Source organism: Ambystoma mexicanum, chromosome 12, assembly GCF_040938575.1.
Source record: "Ambystoma mexicanum isolate Mex_15411 chromosome 12, UKY_AmexF1_1, whole genome shotgun sequence".
Classification (NCBI taxonomy): domain Eukaryota; kingdom Metazoa; phylum Chordata; class Amphibia; order Caudata; family Ambystomatidae; genus Ambystoma; species Ambystoma mexicanum.
In genome coordinates this window covers 672,725,865-672,746,366 of record NC_090936.1, presented here as the reverse complement: position 1 = coordinate 672,746,366, position 20,502 = coordinate 672,725,865, and the positions used below count along the sequence as shown (strand labels likewise).

Here is a 20,502-nt window from a genome sequence, read left to right as displayed (position 1 = left end):
AAACACTCTTGCTGCTCCCTTCCATGGGCTTGCATGATGTGGCGCCTGTAAGAGTAACTTGCACAGAGGCATTGAGCTGCCCTTACTTCTGTGGGTAGTCTCAAGTCCAACCTGTATGTACACCCCTGGTGGGATTCCTCATTGTTTTTCCAGTGCAAGGTTCCCATCCCTTCTTGTTCACCATCGACGTCTGCCCTTTCTTCCTGTTCTTTTGTTCTGATTTACCTTGTCTATTCTTCCTTTTTGTTTATCCTCCTTCTTTATGCGCTTATATGTCCCCTTAAATCTGCATAGCCACCCCAAACCTACCTGGGTGCCCTGTGTACCCTCTGACAATACCAAAGCATTATTTGCTTCTTATTATTCTTGATCTTTCGGCTCCTTTTGATACCGTTAATCACAACATTCTTTCATCCCAACTTCTTTCACTTGGTATCTGTGGTTCAGTTCACAAGTGGTTCCTACTTAACAACCCACACTTATTTGGTCTCCTGGGCTGGTTATTCATCTCCCTCTTTTCCTCTACAGTACAGCGTTCCTCAAGGCTCTGTCCATGGTCCTCTTCTCTTTTCTCTGTATACAATTCCACTCTCTACTACTATTTCTTCTTAAAATGTTTCCAAACCCTGTCCTCCTCATTCCTTCTACTTCTATTCTTTTTCCTCCTACACATCTCTCTACTTTGGCCCACAATCTCGGCATTCACTTTGGCCCTTCACATATCGTAGCTACTGCCCACGTGTGTCGCCTCGACCTATTTAATCTATGTGAGGCATGCCCTTTCTTAACATTTAGTGCAACTAAACCTTTACAGGGTAATTCATAGAAATTCGCACAAAAGTGGCGCACGTGGCTGGCGCACAGTGTGCCCGTGCGAATGTCTGCGCCAGCCGCGTGCGCTAAAATCGATTTCTGCGCACAGCGTATTCATGGATTTTCGCATCCAAAACCAGCCGTGGCGAAGCGTGGCACAGCGACCCTGCAGCAGTGCCAGTTACGCCCCCAAGAACGCCCTCGCGCAAGGAAAAGCCTTCAAAATCCCCAAATAATTGCAAAGGGCTGCGCTAACCCTGGACCAGTTCACAGGGCTGGCAAACAGCAAACGCCAAGCGGGGAACGTGTATTTCAGTGGTTCGCGGGAAGTTCCACACGCGATTGTCCTGTGTACGTGTGCATCAGGGGTGCGTGGGAAGTAACACACGCAAAAGCAGCAGGGTACATGTATTTCAGGGGTGCGCGGGAAGTATCACACGCAAAAGCAGCAGGGTACGTGTATTTCAGGGGTGCGCGGGAAGTATCACACGCGATTCCATCAGGGTACGTGTATTCCAGGGGTGCGCGGGAAGTATCACATGCAAAAACAGCAGGGTACGTGTATTCCAGGGGTGCGCGGGAAGTATCACACGCAAAAGCAGCAGGGTATGTGTATCTCAGGGGTGCGCGGGGAGTATCACACGCAATTCCATCAGGGTACGTGTATTCCAGGGGTGCGCGGGAAGTATCACACGCAAAAACAGCAGGGTACGTGTATTCCAGGGGTGCACGGGAAGTATCACACGCAAAAGCAGCAGGATACGTGTATTTCAGGGGTGCGCGGGAAGTATCACATGCGATTCCATCAGGGTACGTGTATTACAGGGGTGCGCGGGGAGCACCACACATGAATTGCACGTGTGGGTCCTCCCAGGTGTTCCCTCTACACCCTCCACGGCCCCTGCAGGTGGCCCATACCACAGGGGCCTACCCTGAACATGTCCTGCAGGCACCCCATCCACCATGGCCATGCCCCCCAGCCAACCCACATGTCACCTTGCACTACTGCCCACCAACGCATGTCCCCCTGCACCCCCAGCCACCAGGGGCAGCCTCCACCAGGCCCCCACCCATGTCTCCCATCACCCCCACCCCCCAGCCACCAGGGGCAGCCTCCACCATGCCCCCACTCATGTCTCCCATCACCCCCACCCCCCAGCCACCAGGGGCAGCATCCACCAGGCCCCCACCCATGTCTACCACCACCCCCACCCCCCAGCAGTGCAGGGGCAGCCTCCACCAGGCCCCCACTCATGTCTCCCACCACCCCCACCCCCCAGCCACCAGTGGCAGCCTCCACCAGGCCCCCACCCATGTCTACCACCACCCCCACGCCCCAGCAGTGCAGGGACAGCCTCCACTGGGCCCCCACTCATGTCTACCACCACCCCCACCCCCCAGCAGTGCAGGGGCAGCCTCCACCAGGCCCCCACTCATGTCCCCTATCACCCCCACCCCCCAGCTACCAGGGGCAGCCTCCACCAGGCCCCCACTCATGTCTCCCACCACCCCCACCCCCCAGCAGTGCAGGGGCAGCCTCCACCAGGCCCCCACTCATGTCCCCTATCACCCCACCCCCCAGCCACCAGGGGCAGCCTCCACCAGGCCCCCACTCATGTCTACCACCACCCCCACCCCCCAGCAGTGCAGGGGCAGCCTCCACCAGGCCCCCACTCATGTCCCCTATAACCCCCACCCCCCAGCCACCAGGGGCAGCCTCCACCAGGCCCCCACTCATGTCTACTACCACCCCCACCCCCCAGCAGTGCAGGGGCAGCCTCCACCCGGCCCCCACTCATGCCTCCCTGCACCCCCACCCCCCAGCCACCAGGGGCAGCCTCCACCAGGCCCCCACCCATGTCTACCACCACCCCCACCCCCCAGCAGTGCAGGGGCAGCCTCCACCAGGCCCCCACCCATGTCCCCTATCACCCCCACCCCCCAGCCACCAGGGGCAGCCTCCACCAGGCCCCCACTCATGTCTCCCACCACCCCCACCCCCCAGCAGTGCAGGGGCAGCCTCCACCAGGCCCCCACTCATGTCCCCTATCACCCCCACCCCCCAGCAGTGCAGGGGCATCCTCCACCAGGCCCATACTCATGTCCCCTATCACCCCCACCCCCCAGCAGTGCAGGGGCAGCCTCCACCAGGCCCCCCACTCATGTCCCCTATCACCCCCACCCCCCAGCCACCAGGGGCAGCCTCCACCAGGCCCCCACTCATGTCCCCTATCACCCCCACCCCCCAGCCACCAGGGGCAGCCTCCACCAGGCCCCCACTCATGTCCAACTCATGTCTCTCTGCACCCCCACCCCCCAGCCACCAGGGGCACCCTCCACCAGGCCCCCACTCATGTCTACCACCACCCCCACCCCCCAGCAGTGCAGGGGCAGCCTCCACCAGGCCTCCACTCATGTCTCCCTGCACCCCCACCCCCCAGCCACCAGGGGCAGCCTCCACCAGGCCCCCACTCATGTCTCCCACCACCCCCACCCCCCCGCAGTGCAGGGGCAGCCTCCACCAGGCCCCCACTCATGTCCCCTATCACCCCCAGCAGTGCAGGGGCATCCTCCACCAGGCCCACACTCATGTCCCCTATCACCCCCACCCCCCAGCAGTGCAGGGGCAACCTCCACCAGGCCCCCCACTCATGTCCCCTATCACCCCCACCCCCCAGCCACCAGGGGCAGCCTCCACCAGGCCCCCATTCATGTCCCCTATCACCCCCTCCCCCCAGCCACCAGGGGCAACCTCCACCAGGCCCCCACTCATGTCCAACTCATGTCTCCCTGCACCCCCACCCCCCAGCCACCAGGGGCACCCTCCACCAGGTCCCCACTCATGTCTACTACCACCCCCACGCCCCAGCAGTGCAGGGGCAGCCTCCACCAGGCCCCCACTCATGTCTCCCTGCACCCCCACCCCCCAGCCACCAGGGGCAGCCTCCACCAGGCCCCCACGCATGTCTCCCACCACCCCCACCCCCCAGCAGTGCAGGGGCAGCCTCCACCAGGCCCCCACTCATGTCCCCTATCACCCCCAACCCCCAGCAGTGCAGGGGCAGCCTCCACAAGGCCCCCACTCATGTCCAACTCATGTCTCCCTGCACCCCCACCCCCCAGCCACCAGGGGCACCCTCCACCAGGCCCCCACTCATGTCTCCTATCACCCCACCCCCCAGCCACCAGGGGCAGCCTCCACCAGGCCCCCACTCATGTCCAACTCATGCCTCCCTGTACCCCCACCCCCCAGCCATCAGGGGCAGCCTCCACCAGGCCCCTACTCATGTCTCCCTGCACCCCCACCCCCCAGCCACCAGAGGCATCCTCCACCAGGCCCCACCCATGTCTCCCATCACCCCCACCCCCCAGCAGTGCAGGGGCAGCCTCCACCAGGCCCCCACTCATGTCCCCTATCGCCCCCACCCACCAGCCACCAGGGGCAGCCTCCATCAGGCCCCCACTCATGTCTCCCACCACCCCCACCCCCCAGCAGTGCAGGGGCAGCCTCCACCAGGCCCCCACTCATGTCTCCCACCACCCCCACCCCCCAGCAGTGCAGGGGCAGCCTCCACCAGGCCCCCACTCATGTCTCCCACCACCCCCAACCCCCCAGCAGTGCAGGGGCAGCCTCCACCAGGCCCCCACTCATGTCCCCTATCACCCCCACCCCGCAGCCACCAGGGGCAGCCTCCACCAGGCCCCCACTCATGTCTACCACCACCCCCACCCCCCAGCAGTGCAGGGGCAGCCTCCACCAGGCCCCCACTCATGTCTACCACCAACCCCACCCCCCCAGCCACCAGGGGCAGCCTCCACCAGGCCCCCACTCATGTCTACCACCACCCCCACCCCCCAGCAGTGCAGGGGCAGCCTCCACCAGGCCCCCACTCATGTCTCCCTGTACCCCCACCCCCCAGCCACCAGGGGCAGCCTCCACCAGGCCCCCACTCATGTCTACCACCACCCCCACCCCCAGCAGTGCAGGGGCAGCCTCCACCAGGCCCCTACTCATGTCTACCACCACCCCCACCCCCCAACAGTGGAGGGGCAGCCTCCACCAGGCCCCCACTCATGTCCCCTATCACTCCCACCACCCAGCCACCAGGGGCAGCCTCCACCAGGCCCCCACTCATGTCTACCACCACCCCCACCCCCCAGCAGTGCAGGGGCAGCCTCCACCAAGCCCCCACTCATGTCTACCACCACCCCCCCCAGCAGTGCAGGGGCAGCCTCCACCAGGCCCCCACTCATGTCTACCACCTACCCCACCCCCCAGCCACCACGGGCAGCCTCCACCAGGCCCCCACTCATGTCTACCACCACCCCCACCCCCCAGCAGTGCAGGCGCAGCCTCCACCAGGCCCCCACTCATGTCTCCCTGCACCCCCACCCCCCAGCCACCAGGGACAGCCTCCACCAGGTCCCCACTCATGTCTCCCACCACCCCCACCCCCCAGCAGAGCAGGGGCAGCCTCCACCAGGCCCCCCTCATGTCCCCTATCACCCCCACCCCCCAGCAGTGCAGGGGCATCCTCCACCAGGCCCACACTCATGTCCCCTATCACCCCCACCCCCAGCAGTGCAGGGGCAGCCTCCACCCGGCCCCCCATTCATGTCCCCTATCACCCCCACCCCCCAGCCACCAGGGGCAGCCTCCACCAGGCCCCCACTCATGTCCCCTATCACCCCCATCCCCCAGCCACCAGGGGCAGCCTCGACCAGGCCCCCACTCATGTCCAACTCATGTCTCCCTACACCCCCACCCCCCAGCCACCAGGGGCACCCTCCACCAGGCCCCCACTCATGTCTACCACCACCCCCACCCCCCAGCAGTGCAGGGGCAGCCTCCACAAGGCCGCCACTCATGTCTCCCTGCACCCCCACCCCCCTGCCACCAGGGGCAGCCTCCACCAGGCCCCCACTCATGTCTCCCACCACCCCTACCCCCCAGCAGTGCAGGGGCAGCCTCCACCAGGCCCCCACTCATGTCCCCTATCACCCCCACCCCCCAGCCACCAGGGGCAGCCTCCACCAGGCCCCCACTCATGTCTACCACCCCCCACCCCCCAGCAGTGCAGGGGAAGCCTCCACCAGGCCCCCACTCATGTCTACCACCACCCCCACCCCCCAGCAGTGCAGGGGCAGCCTCCACCAGGCCCCCACTCATGTCTACCACCAACCCCACCCCCCAGCCACCAGGGGCATCCTCCACCAGGCCCCCACTCATGTCTACCACCACCCCCACCCCCCAGCAGTGCAGGGGCAGCCTCCACCAGGCCCCCACTCATGTCTCCCTGCACCCCCACCCCCCAGCCACCAGGGGCAGCCTCCACCAGGCCCCCACTCATGTCTCCCACCACCCCCACCCCCCAGCAGTGCAGGGGCAGCCTCCACCAGGCCCCCACTCATGTCCCCTATCACCCCCAACCCCCAGCAGTGCAGGGGCATCCTCCACCAGGCCCACACTCATGTCCCCTATCACCCCCACCCCCCAGCAGTGCAGGGGCAGCCTCCACCAGGCCCCCCACTCATGTCCCCTATAACCCCCACCCCCCAGCCACCAGGGGCAGCCTCCACCAGGCCACCACTCATGTCCCCTATCACCCCCACACCCCAGCCACCAAGGGCAGCCTCCACCAGGCCCCCACTCATGTCTACGACCCCCCCACGCCCCAGCAGTGCAGGGGCAGCCTCCACCAGGCCCCCACTCATGTCTACCACCAACCCCACCCCCCAGCCACCAGGGGCATCCTCCACCAGCCCCCCACTCATGTCTACCACCACCTCCACCCCCCAGCAGTGCAGGGGCAGCCTCCACCAGGCCCCCACTCATGTCTCCCTGCACCCCCACCCCCCAGCCACCAGGGGCAGCCTCCACCAGGCCCCCACTCATGTCTCCCACCACCCCCACCCCCCAGCAGTGCAGGGGCAGCCTCCACCAGGCCCCCACTCATGTCCCCTATCACCCCCACCCCCCAGCAGTGCAGGGGCATCCTCCACCAGGCCCACACTCATGTCCCCTATCACCCCCACCCCCCAGCAGTGCAGGGGCAGCCTCCACCAGGCCCCCCACTCATGTCCCCTATAACCCCCACCCCCCAGCCACCAGGGGCAGCCTCCACCAGGCCACCACTCATGTCCCCTATCACCCCCACACCCCAGCCACCAAGGGCAGCCTCCACCAGGCCCCCACTCATGTCTCCCACCACCCCCACCCCCCAGCAGTGCAGGGGCAGCCTCCACCAGGCCCCCACTCATGTCCCCTATCACCCCCACCCTCCAGCAGTGCAGGGGCATCCTCCACCAGGCCCACACTCATGTCCCCTATCACCCCCACCCCCCAGCAGTGCAGGGGCAGCCTCCACCAGGCCCCCCACTCATGTCCCCTATAACCCCCACCCCCCAGCCACCAGGGGCAGCCTCCACCAGGCCACCACTCATGTCCCCTATCACCCCCACACCCCAGCCACCAAGGGCAGCCTCCACCAGGCCCCCACTCATGTCTACGACCCCCCCCCACGCCCCAGCAGTGCAGGGGCAGCCTCCACCAGGCCCCCACTCATGTCTACCACCAACCCCACCCCCCAGCCACCAGGGGCATCCTCCACCAGGCCCCCACTCATGTCTACCACCACCCCCACCCCCCAGCAGTGCAGGGGCAGCCTCCACCAGGCCCCCACTCATGTCTCCCTGCACCCCCACCCCCCAGCCACCAGGGGCAGCCTCCACCAGGCCCCCACTCATGTCTCCCACCACCCCCACCCCCCAGCAGTGCAGGGGCAGCCTCCACCAGGCCCCCACTCATGTCCCCTATCACCCCCACCCCCCAGCAGTGCAGGGGCATCCTCCACCAAGCCCACACTCATGTCCCCTATCACCCCCACCCCCCAGCAGTGCAGGGGCAGCCTCCACCAGGCCCCCCACTCATGTCCCCTATAACCCCCACCCCCCAGCCACCAGGGGCAGCCTCCACCAGGCCACCACTCATGTCCCCTATCACCCCCACACCCCAGCCACCAAGGGCAGCCTCCACCAGGCCCCCACTCATGTCTACGACCCCCCCACGCCCCAGCAGTGCAGGGGCAGCCTCCACCAGGCCCCCACTCATGTCCCCTATCACCCCCACCCCCCAGCCACCAGCGGCAGCCTCCACCAGGCCCCCACTCATGTCTACCACCACCCCCACACCCCAGCAGTGCAGGGGCAGCCTCCACCAGGCCCCCACTCATGTCTACCACCAACCCCGCCCCCCAGCCACCAGGGGCAGCCTCCACCAGGCCCCCGCTCATGTCTACCACCACCCCCACCCCCCAGCAGTGCAGGGGCAGCCTCCACCAGGCCCCCACTCATGTCTCCCTGCACCCCCACCCCCCAGCCACCAGGGGCAGCCTCCACCAGGCCCCCACTCAAGTCCCCTATCACCCCCACCCCCCAGCCACCAGGGGCAGCCTCCACCAGGCCCCCACTCATGTCTACCACCACCCCCACCCCTCAGCAGTGCAGGGGCAGCCTCCACCAGACCCCCACCCATGTTTCCCTGCACCCCCACCCCCCAGGCAACAGGGGCAGCCTCCACCATGTCACCACAATGTAGATCCCTGGCCCTTATGGTCAGCCTCCAAATGGCAAACACCCACCCGGGTATTGCATCCACCCACTTAGAAATGGCAAAAACATGATAGAAGCCCAATTGCAAGTTTGGAAATGAACACATGTCCCTCACATACACCCATTGGGTGTCAGTGAATGTCAAAACCCATATCATGATATGCATGAAACACATTGAACTTGGAAGAAAAAATATGTATTAAAAGCAACATAAATTGAATCAAAAATAAACAAACAATAATAGAAATTAAAAAAAAAAAACAACAGGTCCATGAAATAATGCTAAACCACAAATCATAATGCAAAGGAAAGGTGTCCAAAGTCACAGTCCACAAAAGTAAATCCAATGGAAAATTAAAATCGAAAACCATTGCTCCATGGCGAAATCATAATAAAAATTGAAAATCCAAAAGTCAACTATGTACAGATAAACAATCCAGGGTCCATGATCCCAACCGAATAAATGAAACCTATCTAATAACACTACCTAAAAAAAATAACTATATACAAAAATGTGGCCCATTGTCCAAAAGGTCCAAAAAAAATGCTAAACCAAAGGAAACCTAACACTAACTATATAACTATTTACAAGGGCAGAGGGCTAGTCCGACGGCTCACTTCGGGATGTTCCGGGCCAGGGCATCATCGAACTCCTGCTCAATGTCCCGGAGGCGCTCCTCCTCCATGGCCCCGAGGGTCCGCAGGGCCGTCCACATGTTCCCCCCAAACTCCCTGCGGATTGCCTCGAGGCACTCGGCACGCCTCAGGGCCCTCCGCATGGAGTTCTCCGCCCTGACCATCGTGAGCCGTGCCTCTTCCGCCCGCTGCCGCTCCGCATCTATGGCGTGGCCCAACCGCTGCCACACGGAAGACACTTCCCGTCCTGGGTCCTCCTGCCCTCCGACCGATGCCTGCCCCTCCGATGTGGAAGGCCCCGAGCCATCATGGCTCCCACCACGTTGCTGCTGCGCCTCTGCCCGTGCACTGCCTCCTGCTGCCTGCACATCCTCCGCTGGCAGGGGTGCAGTCGTTGATGTGGCCACCCCTGCTGGATGTCCGACTCCCGACTGTGGCAGGGATGCCTCCTCCACCAGCCTGGCCGCACCGTCAGAGGCAGCTCCACAGGGCACCCAGGTGACTGATGGGTGGGAAGATGGCACGGAGGACGACTGGCGCATAGGGGGTTCAGTTGAGGAGGGGGTCGTAGCAAGCCCCATCAAACGGAGGAATCCGGCCTGGGTGACCTGTCCCAGTAGGCCGACACGGTCAACGAGCCATTCGAGATGACGTGCTGTCTCCTCATGAAAAGACTGCAGGTCACCTCGCATGGCCCGTTGACGCAACGCCACACCAGTCAGGACAGGCTCAACCCGGACCCGGATAGCCACGTCCGCAGGCAGAGGAAGGCCAGTTGTCGTGAGCTCATCCCCTGCCTGAAAACGGGTCTGGACGTAGGCATCCCTGCTGGTGCAAGATGATGCAGTGACAGGATCAGGGACAGGATTGCACACAGGCACCTCCGCGGCGACCTGTGCTGCCTCCTGTCCCTGGTCCTGCACTGCACCACTAGCACCAGTGGAATCCCCACCTCCAGACCCCGTCTCTGTTGCTTGCACGGCCTCCTCCTCCACCAAACCCCCCACCAACCTGGATGACTCCGTGCCATCTTCCCCCGTTGGGTCCTGTGGGGTCCCAGCTGCCCCTTCTGCTGCCGAGGAGTCCAACTCCGACCTCGGCCTCTTGGACCTCCCCCCGGCAGCTGCGGCCTGGGATGCGGCACCGGACTCCTCACTCCCCGACGAGATCACAACCTGGGAGGGGAGCCGGGCCTTGCGTCTCCGGCTGGCGGTGCGATCCCCGCCGCTGTGCTCCACAGCACCTTCTCCGCCCTCTTCATCAGTTGACGCTGCAGACAGGGAGAAATTAAACACATGCATCATGGCACTGTACAATGGACACATACACACATGACAGTTGCACATGAGTGGCATTGGCAAACCTCAGACATGGCATCACAATCGGCAACACACATGTCATTTCAACTTGCACACATGAGCCATACCACAGCCACATTGCAACTGCCAGCACCATCCATACACATACAACAGCATGAGCAGGCAAAGGTGAGCCAGACATCACATGCAACACAGGGAGTGCACTACACATGCACGCACACCACCACACTTGCATGCATGTGTAGACCTCAGCCAAGTGTCGCAGTGTCCCGATGGGCATCCATGTCACATCTGCCAATCAGGCTTCCACATCCCGCTGTCACATGCATCCATGTTGCATCACTGTTGCACCCTTGTCAAATACACACACATGCACATGTACACAGTGCTGATACATGCAGCTGAAAACAACATACATGCGTGACATCACGTACATGCCCACTTACATACACATTCATCCAAACATGTGTGCCCACGCAACTGCATTAGGCATGCAAGCTGAAACACACAAGCACCATCCATGTCTCACACATGACAGCCCTCGCATGTGTTAGCCTCACGGTCCTGTACACTCCCACCCATACTCGGCCCCATACAAACAGATGTGCAACCAGCACACTACTGGCATATCACCACACGCACAGCTTACAATCATGATGCATGTACACTTACCGCTCGACTCCAGACGGGTCTGCCTCTCAAGGACCTGGACGTGGAGCGCTGGGGATATGCGTTCCAGGACCCTCATCTGATCTTCCGACAAGTGGCCCCGGCGCCCCTTAGCATCCGCTGCCTTCAAGAGGCGCCGGGCCTTGCTCAGGGTCCTGGACCTGAAGTCCTCCCAGTGATTCTTGACATGTTGGAAGTCGCGGACTTCCACCCCCTCCGCATTGATGGCAGTCACGATGTCGGTCCAGATCCGAGTCTGTCCTTCCCTGTCGGCGTGCACCCTTCCGTAGAGGGCATCATACTGCCCCTTGACTTGCTCCACCAGGACACCAACTTCCCTGGCACTGAAGCGGGTGCCCCTCTGCCTCTCTGGCCGGGGGTTGTCAGTGGTGCCAGATGTTGCAGTGCCCGACATGACAACCCCAGAGTTAGGAGTGGGTGGGCAACTGGGTCCTGGGGCTGGGCTGTGGAGCGATGGAATCGCAGTCAGGAGTCTTCGGTTCCAGCAGGGGTGGTCACAGCAACAGCACCCCTGGCTGATGTGCAGGCAGCAAATGGCAGGGCACGTGGGCAGCAGGCAGTCAGGCAGCAGCAGATGGCAGGTTGGAGCGTGCTCGGGGCTCTGGGGGGCAGTTAATCGGCCTTGTGGGCAGGAGCGTGGTCTTCCGTGTGCTTACGCGTGGCCAGCTTGATACGGAGTGATTTGGCACGTGAAAATCCTGCACGTCTGCGTGTAAATCGAGGAAAGGCCCTTAACGCGTATGCACGTCAGCACGCATATGCGATTTCATTGGACCAAAGGCCCTTAGCGCGTGAGCGCGTCTGTGACGTGACGCGCGCGGGTGTTTCCCTCATAACACGTGATGACAGAGCACACGTGGATTTCCAACAATCGCGTGTGAAACTTCCTGCGCACCCCGAAACACACGTACCCAGGCTAATCGCGTGTGGAACTTCCCGCGCACCTGGAAGTACACGTACCCAGGCCAATCGCGTGTACGCTCACTTCCCTCCGATTACACGCGATGACACTCGGACGTGCAGTTTTACCACGTGGCTCTGTCATCACGTGTTATGAGGGAAACACCCGCGCACGTCACCTTTTGGACAATGGCCGACATTTTTGTATATAGTTTATTTTTTTAGGTAGTGTTATTAGATAGGTTTCATTTATTCGGTTGGGATCATGGACCCTGGATTGTTCATCGGTACATAGTTGACTTTTCGAATTTAATTTTCCATTGGATTTACTTTTGTGGACTGTGACTTTGGACACCTTTCGTTTGCATTATGATTTGTGGTTTTACATTTTTTCACGTACCTGCTGTTTTTTTTTTTTTTTAATTTCCATTATTGTTTCTTTATTTTTGATTCAATTTATGTTGCGTTTAAACATATTTTTTGTTCAAAGTTCAATGTGTAGTATCATCTCATTGGTTTCATGCATATCATGATATGGGTTTTGACATTCACTGACACCCATTGGGTGTATGTGAGGGACATGTGTTCATTTCCAAACTTGCAATTGGGCTTCTATCATGTTTTTGCCATTTCTAAGTGGGTAGATGTAATACTCAGGTGGGTGTTTGCCATTTGGAGGCTGGCCATAAGGGCCAGGGATCTACATTGTGGTGACATGTTGGCTGGGAAACATGGGTGGGGGCCTGGTGGAGGCTGCCCCTGCACTGCTGGGGCGTGGGGGTGGTGGTAGACATGAGTGGGGGCCTGGTGGAGGCTGCCCCTGGTGGCTGGGGGGTGGGGGTGGTGGTAGACATGAGTGGGGGCCTGGTGGAGGCTGCCCCTGCACTGCTGGGGGGTGGGGGTGGTGGTAGACATGAGTGGGGGCCTGGTAGAGGCTGCCCCTGGTGGCTGGGGGGTGGGGGTGATGGGTGACATGAGTGGGGGCCTGGTGGAGGGTGCCCCTGGTGGCTGGGGGTGGGGGTGCAGGGAGACATGAATTGGACATGAGTGGGGGCCTGGTGGAGGCTGCCCCTGGTGGCTGGGGGGTGGGGGTGGTGGGAGACATGAGTGGGGGCCTGGTGGAGGCTGCCCCTGGTGGCTGGGGGGTGGGGGTGCAGGGAGACATGAGTGGGGGCCTGGTGGAGGCTGCCCCTGCACTGCTGGGGGGTGGGGGTGGTGGTAGACATGAGTGGGGGGCCTGGTGAAGGCTGCCCCTGGTGGCTGGGGGGTTGATGGGGACATGAGTGGGGGCCTGGTGGAGGCAGCCCCTGCACTGCTAGGGGGTGGGGGTGGTGGTAGACATGAGTGGGGGCCTGGTGGAGGCTGCCCCTGCACTGCTGGAGGGTGGGGGTGGTGGGAGACATGAGTGGGGGCCTGGTGGAGGCTGCCCCTGGTGGCTGGGGGGTGGGGGTGCAGGGAGACATGAGTGGGGGCCTGGTGGAGGCTGCCCCTGGTGGCTGGGGGGTGGGGGTGGTGGTAGACATGAGTGGGGGCCTGGTGGCGGCTGCCCCTGCACTGCTGGGGGGTGGGGTGGTGGTAGACATGAGTGGGGGCCTGGTGGAGGCTGCCCCTGCACTGCTGGGGGGTGGGGGTGGTGGGAGACATGAGTGGGGGCCTGGTGGAGGCTGCCCCTGGTGGCTGGGAGGTGGGGGTGGTGGTAGACATGAGTGGGGGCCTGGTGGAGGCTGCCCCTGCACTGCTGGGGGGTGGGGGTGCAGGGAGACATGAGTGGGGGCCTGGTGGAGGCTGCCCCTGCACTGCTGGGGGGTGGGGGTGGGGGTAGACATGAGTGGGGGCCTGGTGGAGGCTGCCCCTGCACTGCTGGGGGGTGGGGGTGCAGGGGTACATGAGTGGGGGCCTGGTGGAGGCTGCCCCTGCACTGCTGGGGGCTGGGGGCGGTGGTAGACATGAGTGGGGGCCTGGTGGAGGCTGCCCCTGCACTGCTGGGGGGTGGGGGTGCAGGGGGAAATGAGTGGGGGCCTGGTGGAGGCTGCCCCTGCACTGCTGGGGGGTGGGGGTGGTGGTAGACATGAGTGGGGGCCTGGTGGAGGCTGCCCCTGGTGGCTGGGGGGTGGGGGTGCAGGGAGACATGAGTGGGGGCCTGGTGGAGGCTGCCCCTGGTGGCTGGGGGGTGGGGGTGGTGGTAGACATGAGTGGGGGCCTGGTGGAGGCTGCCCCTGCACTGCTGGGGGGTGGGGTGGTGGTAGACATGAGTGGGGGCCTGGTGGAGGCTGCCCCTGCACTGCTGGGCGGTGGGGGTGCAGGGGGACATGAGTGGGGGCCTGGTAGAGGCTGCCCCTGGTGGCTGGGGGGTGGGGGTGCAAGGAGACATGAGTGGGGGCCTGATGGAGGCTGCCCCTGGTGGCTGGGGGGTGGGGGTGCAGGGAGACATGTGTTGGTGATCAGTAGTGCAAGGTGACATGTGGGTTGGCTGGGGGGCATGGCCATGGTGGATGGGTTGCCTGTGGGACATGAGCAGGGGTGCAGGGTAGTCCCCTGTGGTGTGGGCTGCCTGCAGGGGCCGTGGAGGGTGTAGAGGGAACACCTGGGAGGACCCACACGGCCAAATCACGTGTAGCATTCCCCGGCACCACCTAAATACACGTACCCTGCTGAAATCGCGTGTGAATCTTCCCACGCACCTCGGAATACACGTACCCAGGCCAATCGCGTGTGGAACTTCCCGTGCATCCCGAAGTACACGTACCCAGGCCAATCGCATGTGGAACTTCCCACGCACCCCGCTGTACACGTACCCGGGCCAATCGCGTGTGGAACTTCCCGCGCACCCCGAAGCACACGTACCCAGGCCAATCGCGTGTGGAACTTCCCGCGCACCCCGAAGTACACGTACCCGGGCCAATCGCGTGTGGAACTTCCCGCGCACCCCAAAACACACCTACCCAGGCCAATCGCGTGTGGAACTTCCCACGCACCCCATAGTACACGTACCCAGGCCAATCCCGTGTGGAACTTCCCGCGCACCCCGAAACACACGTACCCGGGCTAATCGCGTGTGGAACTTCCCGCGCACCCCGTAGTACACGTACCCAGGCCAGTCGCGTGTGGAACTTCCCGCGCACCCCGAAGTACACGTACCCAGGCCAATCGCGTGTGGAACTTCCCGCGCACCCCGAAGTACACGTACCCGGGCCAATCGTGTGTGGAACTTCCCGTGCACCCCGAAACACACGTACCTGGGCTAATCGCATGTGGAACTTCCCGTGCACCCCGTAGTACACGTACCCAGGCTAATCGCGTGTGGAACTTCCCGCTCACCCCAAAACACACTTACCCAGGCTAATCACGTGTGGGACTTCCCACGCACCCCGAAGTACACGTACCCAGGCCAATCGCGTGTGGAACTTCCCGCGCATCCCGAAACACACGTACCCAGGCTAATCGCGTGTGGAACTTCCCGCGCACCCCGAAACACACGTACCCAGGCTAATCGCGTGTGGGACTTCCCGCGCACCCCGAAGTACACATACCCAGGCCAATCGCGTGTGGGACTTCCCGCGCACCCAGGTACACACGCACACGCTATTTTTCACACAGCGGGTGTCCGTGTTTGTCGGTGCCCCTTTGCACCTCATTTGTCCTAGAGGGCCACTGTATGGACCATTCATCATGGCTGTATATGGGTGCTTTTTGTTATCGCACATTTTGGCGCACATTTTTTTCAGGCGCAGGGACGCTACCGCCTGCTTTCTTGTGGCGTACTTGTTTGGCCCTGTGCGCGTCTTTGACCGTGCGCTGCTTTGCCCTATTCGATTCCATGAATACGGGTTGTAGGCGAGCGTGTGGGCGTTCCGCTACTTGCCTCCTGTACTTCTCCCGTGATGCCCATATTTTCACGCTTTGTTCCCCATTCCGAGTGTTACGCCCCGTGTTCCGCCTACTTTTGTGATGTGCGCCACGCTATGTGCGATTTCGCAGTGGCCGTTTTTCTCGCGCGATGAATCGCTGTGCGCTGGTTTCCCTGCGATTTTCGCACTTGCACTGCGATTTTCGCACTTTTCCTGCGATTCGCACGTTTTGGCACCTCTGCGCGGGAATTTTCGGCGCACATTAATTCCATGAATCGACCCCTTAGTCTCTATGATGATTCTCTCACACATTTATTGTGGTCCTTCCTTACTTCTTAGTCTGCCTGCTTCCCAACTTGCTGCACTTCACTTTATTTTTTACACCTCAGTATGTCTTATATGTTCTCTTTCCTCTTGTGATTTGATCACTCTGCCCCTTGCTTCAACTCCATGGTTAGCTTTTGAGTTTAGTCTCCAATACCATTTTCTTTGCATTGTTTTTAAATATCTTTATGGGATGGCACCTTCTTGTCTCACCTCTCTTATACCCTCGCACCAACCATCATATCCTCTACATTCTGAGTCTCTCTTTCTTCTGATTGTTCATCGCCCCCACTGTGCTCAATCCTGCTTTCTTACTTGTTCTCTTCTGGCTCCTAAATTTTGGAAGTCTCTTCCTCCTGCTGGTTGCTCTCTCAGTTGCTACGCCTCCTTTCGTTCACAGCTAAAAGCTCATTTGTTTTCTTCCTTCTAATTGATCATTGTATATGAATGTCACCCAATTTTGTACCGTTGTTATTAACTAGTGTACTATGCTTTGCTGATAAGTTTGATATCATCACACAAAAAAATGAACTTTATCAATATTGCTGCATAGTCTACTAGAATAATTGAATACTTCTCATCTTTTGGCCACCAACACCCAACCACGCCAGTGAATTTAGGTACCAAACAATATTGTATGAAAAGTCTTGACATTCGGGTCAATGTGAAATTGATATCCTTATCCTATGGAAAACTGAAGCTGCCGAGCCCAACATAAATGGCATCCGAGTGGATTGGTAGGTGCCGAATGGTGTGATGAAGGGTGTCAGTTTAATCAGTTGCGATGTAGCTTCACTTGATGGTATGCACTGGTGATATCTGATTGTAAGAATACCTTGGCTTCTCTCAGTGACAGCATCATCTCTGTTATTTTTGGTAGCCAAACGTTACTTACTACCATCGGGTTCAGCGCACTGCGGTCAATGCACATTCTTAATTTGCTCGAGCCACACCTTCATGGTGCTTAGCCATTTGGAGTCTTCTCCTGTTTTTATAATCGCTTCATTCAATAGGATCTCTATTAGGATTTGTATCTCTTCTCTTGCTGTATCAGGAACCAGTCTTACCTTTTGTTTAACCAGTAGGCTCCTCCTTACATTTTAATCTTATGCATGTACCCCTTTAGGGTCCTCATTGATGGAGTAAATACCTTGCCATGCTTTTTCCACTAATATTTCATCCTTGTTGACAGTCACTGCCCTTACATGATCCCCTGCATTCAGATCTAATTTAATATTTAGGTCTGCTTGATGTTGCCATCTCCTTGATCTGTTATATACACTGTGCCTCTCATTTTTCTGTTTTGGAAGTGGGTGTTTATTTTGATGTATCTGACCAGTTTTATCTCCTTTCCTCCATATGGTGTCGGGTTGATCTTTCTTTTTAAGTTGTTCTTGCCTTCCTTCTACAATTTTACATATAGTTATTTGGATCTGATCATCAGATCTGATCCTGCTTCCGCCATCGTTTGCGTGGGTCTTCCCATCTGCATTGACTTCTGAATAGGGTCTGCACTTTTTTCCTTCCCGTTCTTTAGTTTAACACTCATTTCTCTTACTGTACTTCATTCTTCTCCTTCTTCTGAACTGCTGCTGCTGTCTTCCTCTATATCTATTTGCTTCACTGTCATACTCTGACAAATTTTGCAAAATCTCCTAATCTTTGGCACTTGCTACATCCTTTCCCTAACACTGGACATTCCCTGCTGCTTGCCACGTGGCTTTGCATTGCGCATCTGAATCATTCTCTTTGTTGTCTGTGCTTCCTCTAGATTTTCATGATTATCATGGTATTTATTGAGCGTGGACCTAGCTTCGAGAAACAACAGAGCGCTTTACAGAGGAATACAACAATCAATTATTTCTTCTTTGATCATCTTAGTCTTCTGCTCCATTTTGCATTCTTTGCCTCTTTGCTCATTTTCCATTTAATCTATTCACTCAAGTTGTTTCCCTTTCAATTATTTGCCTTGGCTCCCTCTGTTTGTATAGTGGACTTTTTTTTTACACTATGTGCTGTGTCTAAAATGTTTCCTTGCATGCTTGCACTCAGACAGGCGACATATAACGAGTCTCTTAGCATCGTGTTTAGTGATTCCCTAAATCAGTAGTTCTCTGCTAGCTCTCTCCATGCTGTGAGATAATCATCTACAGGTTCATTTGGCCCTTGGTCTCTTTCATATTAATGCTATCTGTGTCTTAGTTTGTTACTTTTACTGTCAGATCTCTTATTCAGAAGTCTGTCTTTTCAGTGCTTCATCTTCTGGGCTATCGTTCGAGCCATATTTTTTTTTCTCTCCTGCCAAAGTTTGAAATATCCTTTACCCTTCCATCCCAGTGTGTTCAATATTACTGCTGCTTTCCTCTTTTTGGACAAGACTCTCATAAGCCTCATCCTACCCTATATCCTTTCAAATTGTGCAGCCATTGCTGCCAGGGTGTACTAGACAGACCTGGATTTCAGAGGTGTGTCGTAGGCAGCATTACTTGTTCTGCCATTCTCTTTCTTGATGTCTTTTCCTTTGTGTCTGTTTATGTATAGTTGGATATCATAGTTACAAATCCCTTCCTCTGTCGTCAAATTGCAGCAGGCTTGTGGCACTGAATTCAATAAATCAATCTCACCACCATATTTTCTGTATGTATCTTGTATTCCTGTATTCATCAAGGAATTGCTCTGTGATGTGTAAAGTGACCCAGGACCTCCGTATTGCCCCTTCAAGTTCGTTTCTCCAAATGTGCATCCAGTGTGCCTCTTTCTTCTCAGTCCCACCTTCCCCGCATCACACATGTCACATCGTGTGTGTGTGTGTGTGTGTGTGTGTGTGTGTGTGTGTGTGTGTGTGTGTGTGTGTGCGTGCGTGCGTGCGTGCGTGCGTGCGTGCGTGCGTGCGTGCGTGCGCGCGCGCGCGCCTGGTGAAGGTGCTCAATACTCCTTGTGAATTGTGTCTCTGCATATTTGATCCCCACCTCTTCAGCAAGGTAAGCCCCTTGTGATGGCTTAAATAATCAATTTGAAATGGTACTTTGTCTGACGAGCTTTATTACTTGAGGTCACACAGACGAGATCGCAGGATATAACATTTGGTTCAATGGGCAACCACATGCGCCCAGATGCCTCCGGGCCAGGCACGCTATATAAATAAATAAATACATATACAAATACAAAGTCACTACTATGGAATTGTCTCTCATTATAGTGTCCCTCATGAAATGTCCCAAGAGCAACCACTAGCACATGCTGGATGGTGCTGTGGGATTGTGCAGGAGGAGGGCATGTGGAAAATCAGCTGCCTTCCCAGTCCGCTCTGACTCTGGCGGGCTTTTTATCAGAGGCTGACCGGCCCCCGCAGGGGGCGCTAGAGGGACAGCCTACATAGCGGGCTGTCCCTTCTGGCCACCCCCTTCCGGTTGCTGGTCAGGCCACTCCTCTTCCTCCCCCCCTCAGCGAGGCGGAAGAGGCGTCCCCGGGGACCTGGCTTCCGGGCAGGTCTCCCCGGGGACACATATAAGGGCGGGAGCGGCTGGCCATCAGTCTCTTTTCCCAGCAGCTCCCGCCTTGTGTGAATCCCCACCCACCCACGCCGGACAATAAAATCCTGGGGCAAAGAAGTTGAAGGTCGGTAAGAATTTAAGTTGGAGTTAATACGTGCAGACCGGTAGTAGGAGTATGAGCAGGGTGAGACTTTCGCATCATCAATAGCATTAGCAGAGTGCACATAGTAGAAGTATTGATAAGATAAGTTTGATGTGTTGTATGATTTGTTCCTAATTTCTCTTCTTTTGTTACAGGCGGAGTATCGGGGCGGTCCTAGCCAATGAGGGACTTCACGCTGCAGCTGCAGCGGCTCGGGATTGGTCGGGCTCCAGCCGATCCCTCGACAGGCACTGACTCCCTTCCTTAGGGCTTTAGGCCAACAATCTTCCTGGTCAGTGCCCCTGAGTGTCCCGCTGGTAGTACCAGTGTAGCTGGAGTAACTAGCAGTTTTTTGTCAGTTTGGCCAGTGGCTAAAGAGGTGACATGGTTCACCCGTATCTGACTGTTTGTAATGTGGCTGGGACCGTCCCAAGTTGTCTTGCTCCAAATAAACTGTGACCTTGTGTTTTTCCAAAGAACTTTAAAACAGTTGTCTGTGTATTCATTTCATTGTGTTATGAAACTGACCAAAGGAGGTAGGGCTGTCCAATGGGGATCTCCCCGCTATGCTGGTGCGCGCTTGCGGGCTGTAGTCTCGGCAGGATCTCATGCCCCTGAGATCTCACAAGGACAGTTCCTCACACCCCTCTACCGGCTCTCCACCTAACCTATGCATTACTACCTTAGTGTTATACACATTCCTCTCGAAGGATACTGTTACCAGG

The 20,502-nt window shown here is 58.5% G+C and overlaps 1 long non-coding RNA gene across 1 annotated transcript in view; it reads left to right on the top strand.

Moving 5' to 3' along the window:
- LOC138513993 (uncharacterized) overlaps positions 1–20,231 on the top strand; it is a 117,174-nt gene extending 96,943 nt beyond the window's left edge. The window contains exon 3 of the long non-coding RNA XR_011281859.1: positions 19,933–20,231. This is a non-coding gene — a long non-coding RNA (uncharacterized lncRNA). The remainder of the gene's footprint in view (positions 1–19,932) is intronic.
- The last annotated feature ends 271 nt before the right edge of the window (positions 20,232–20,502 follow it).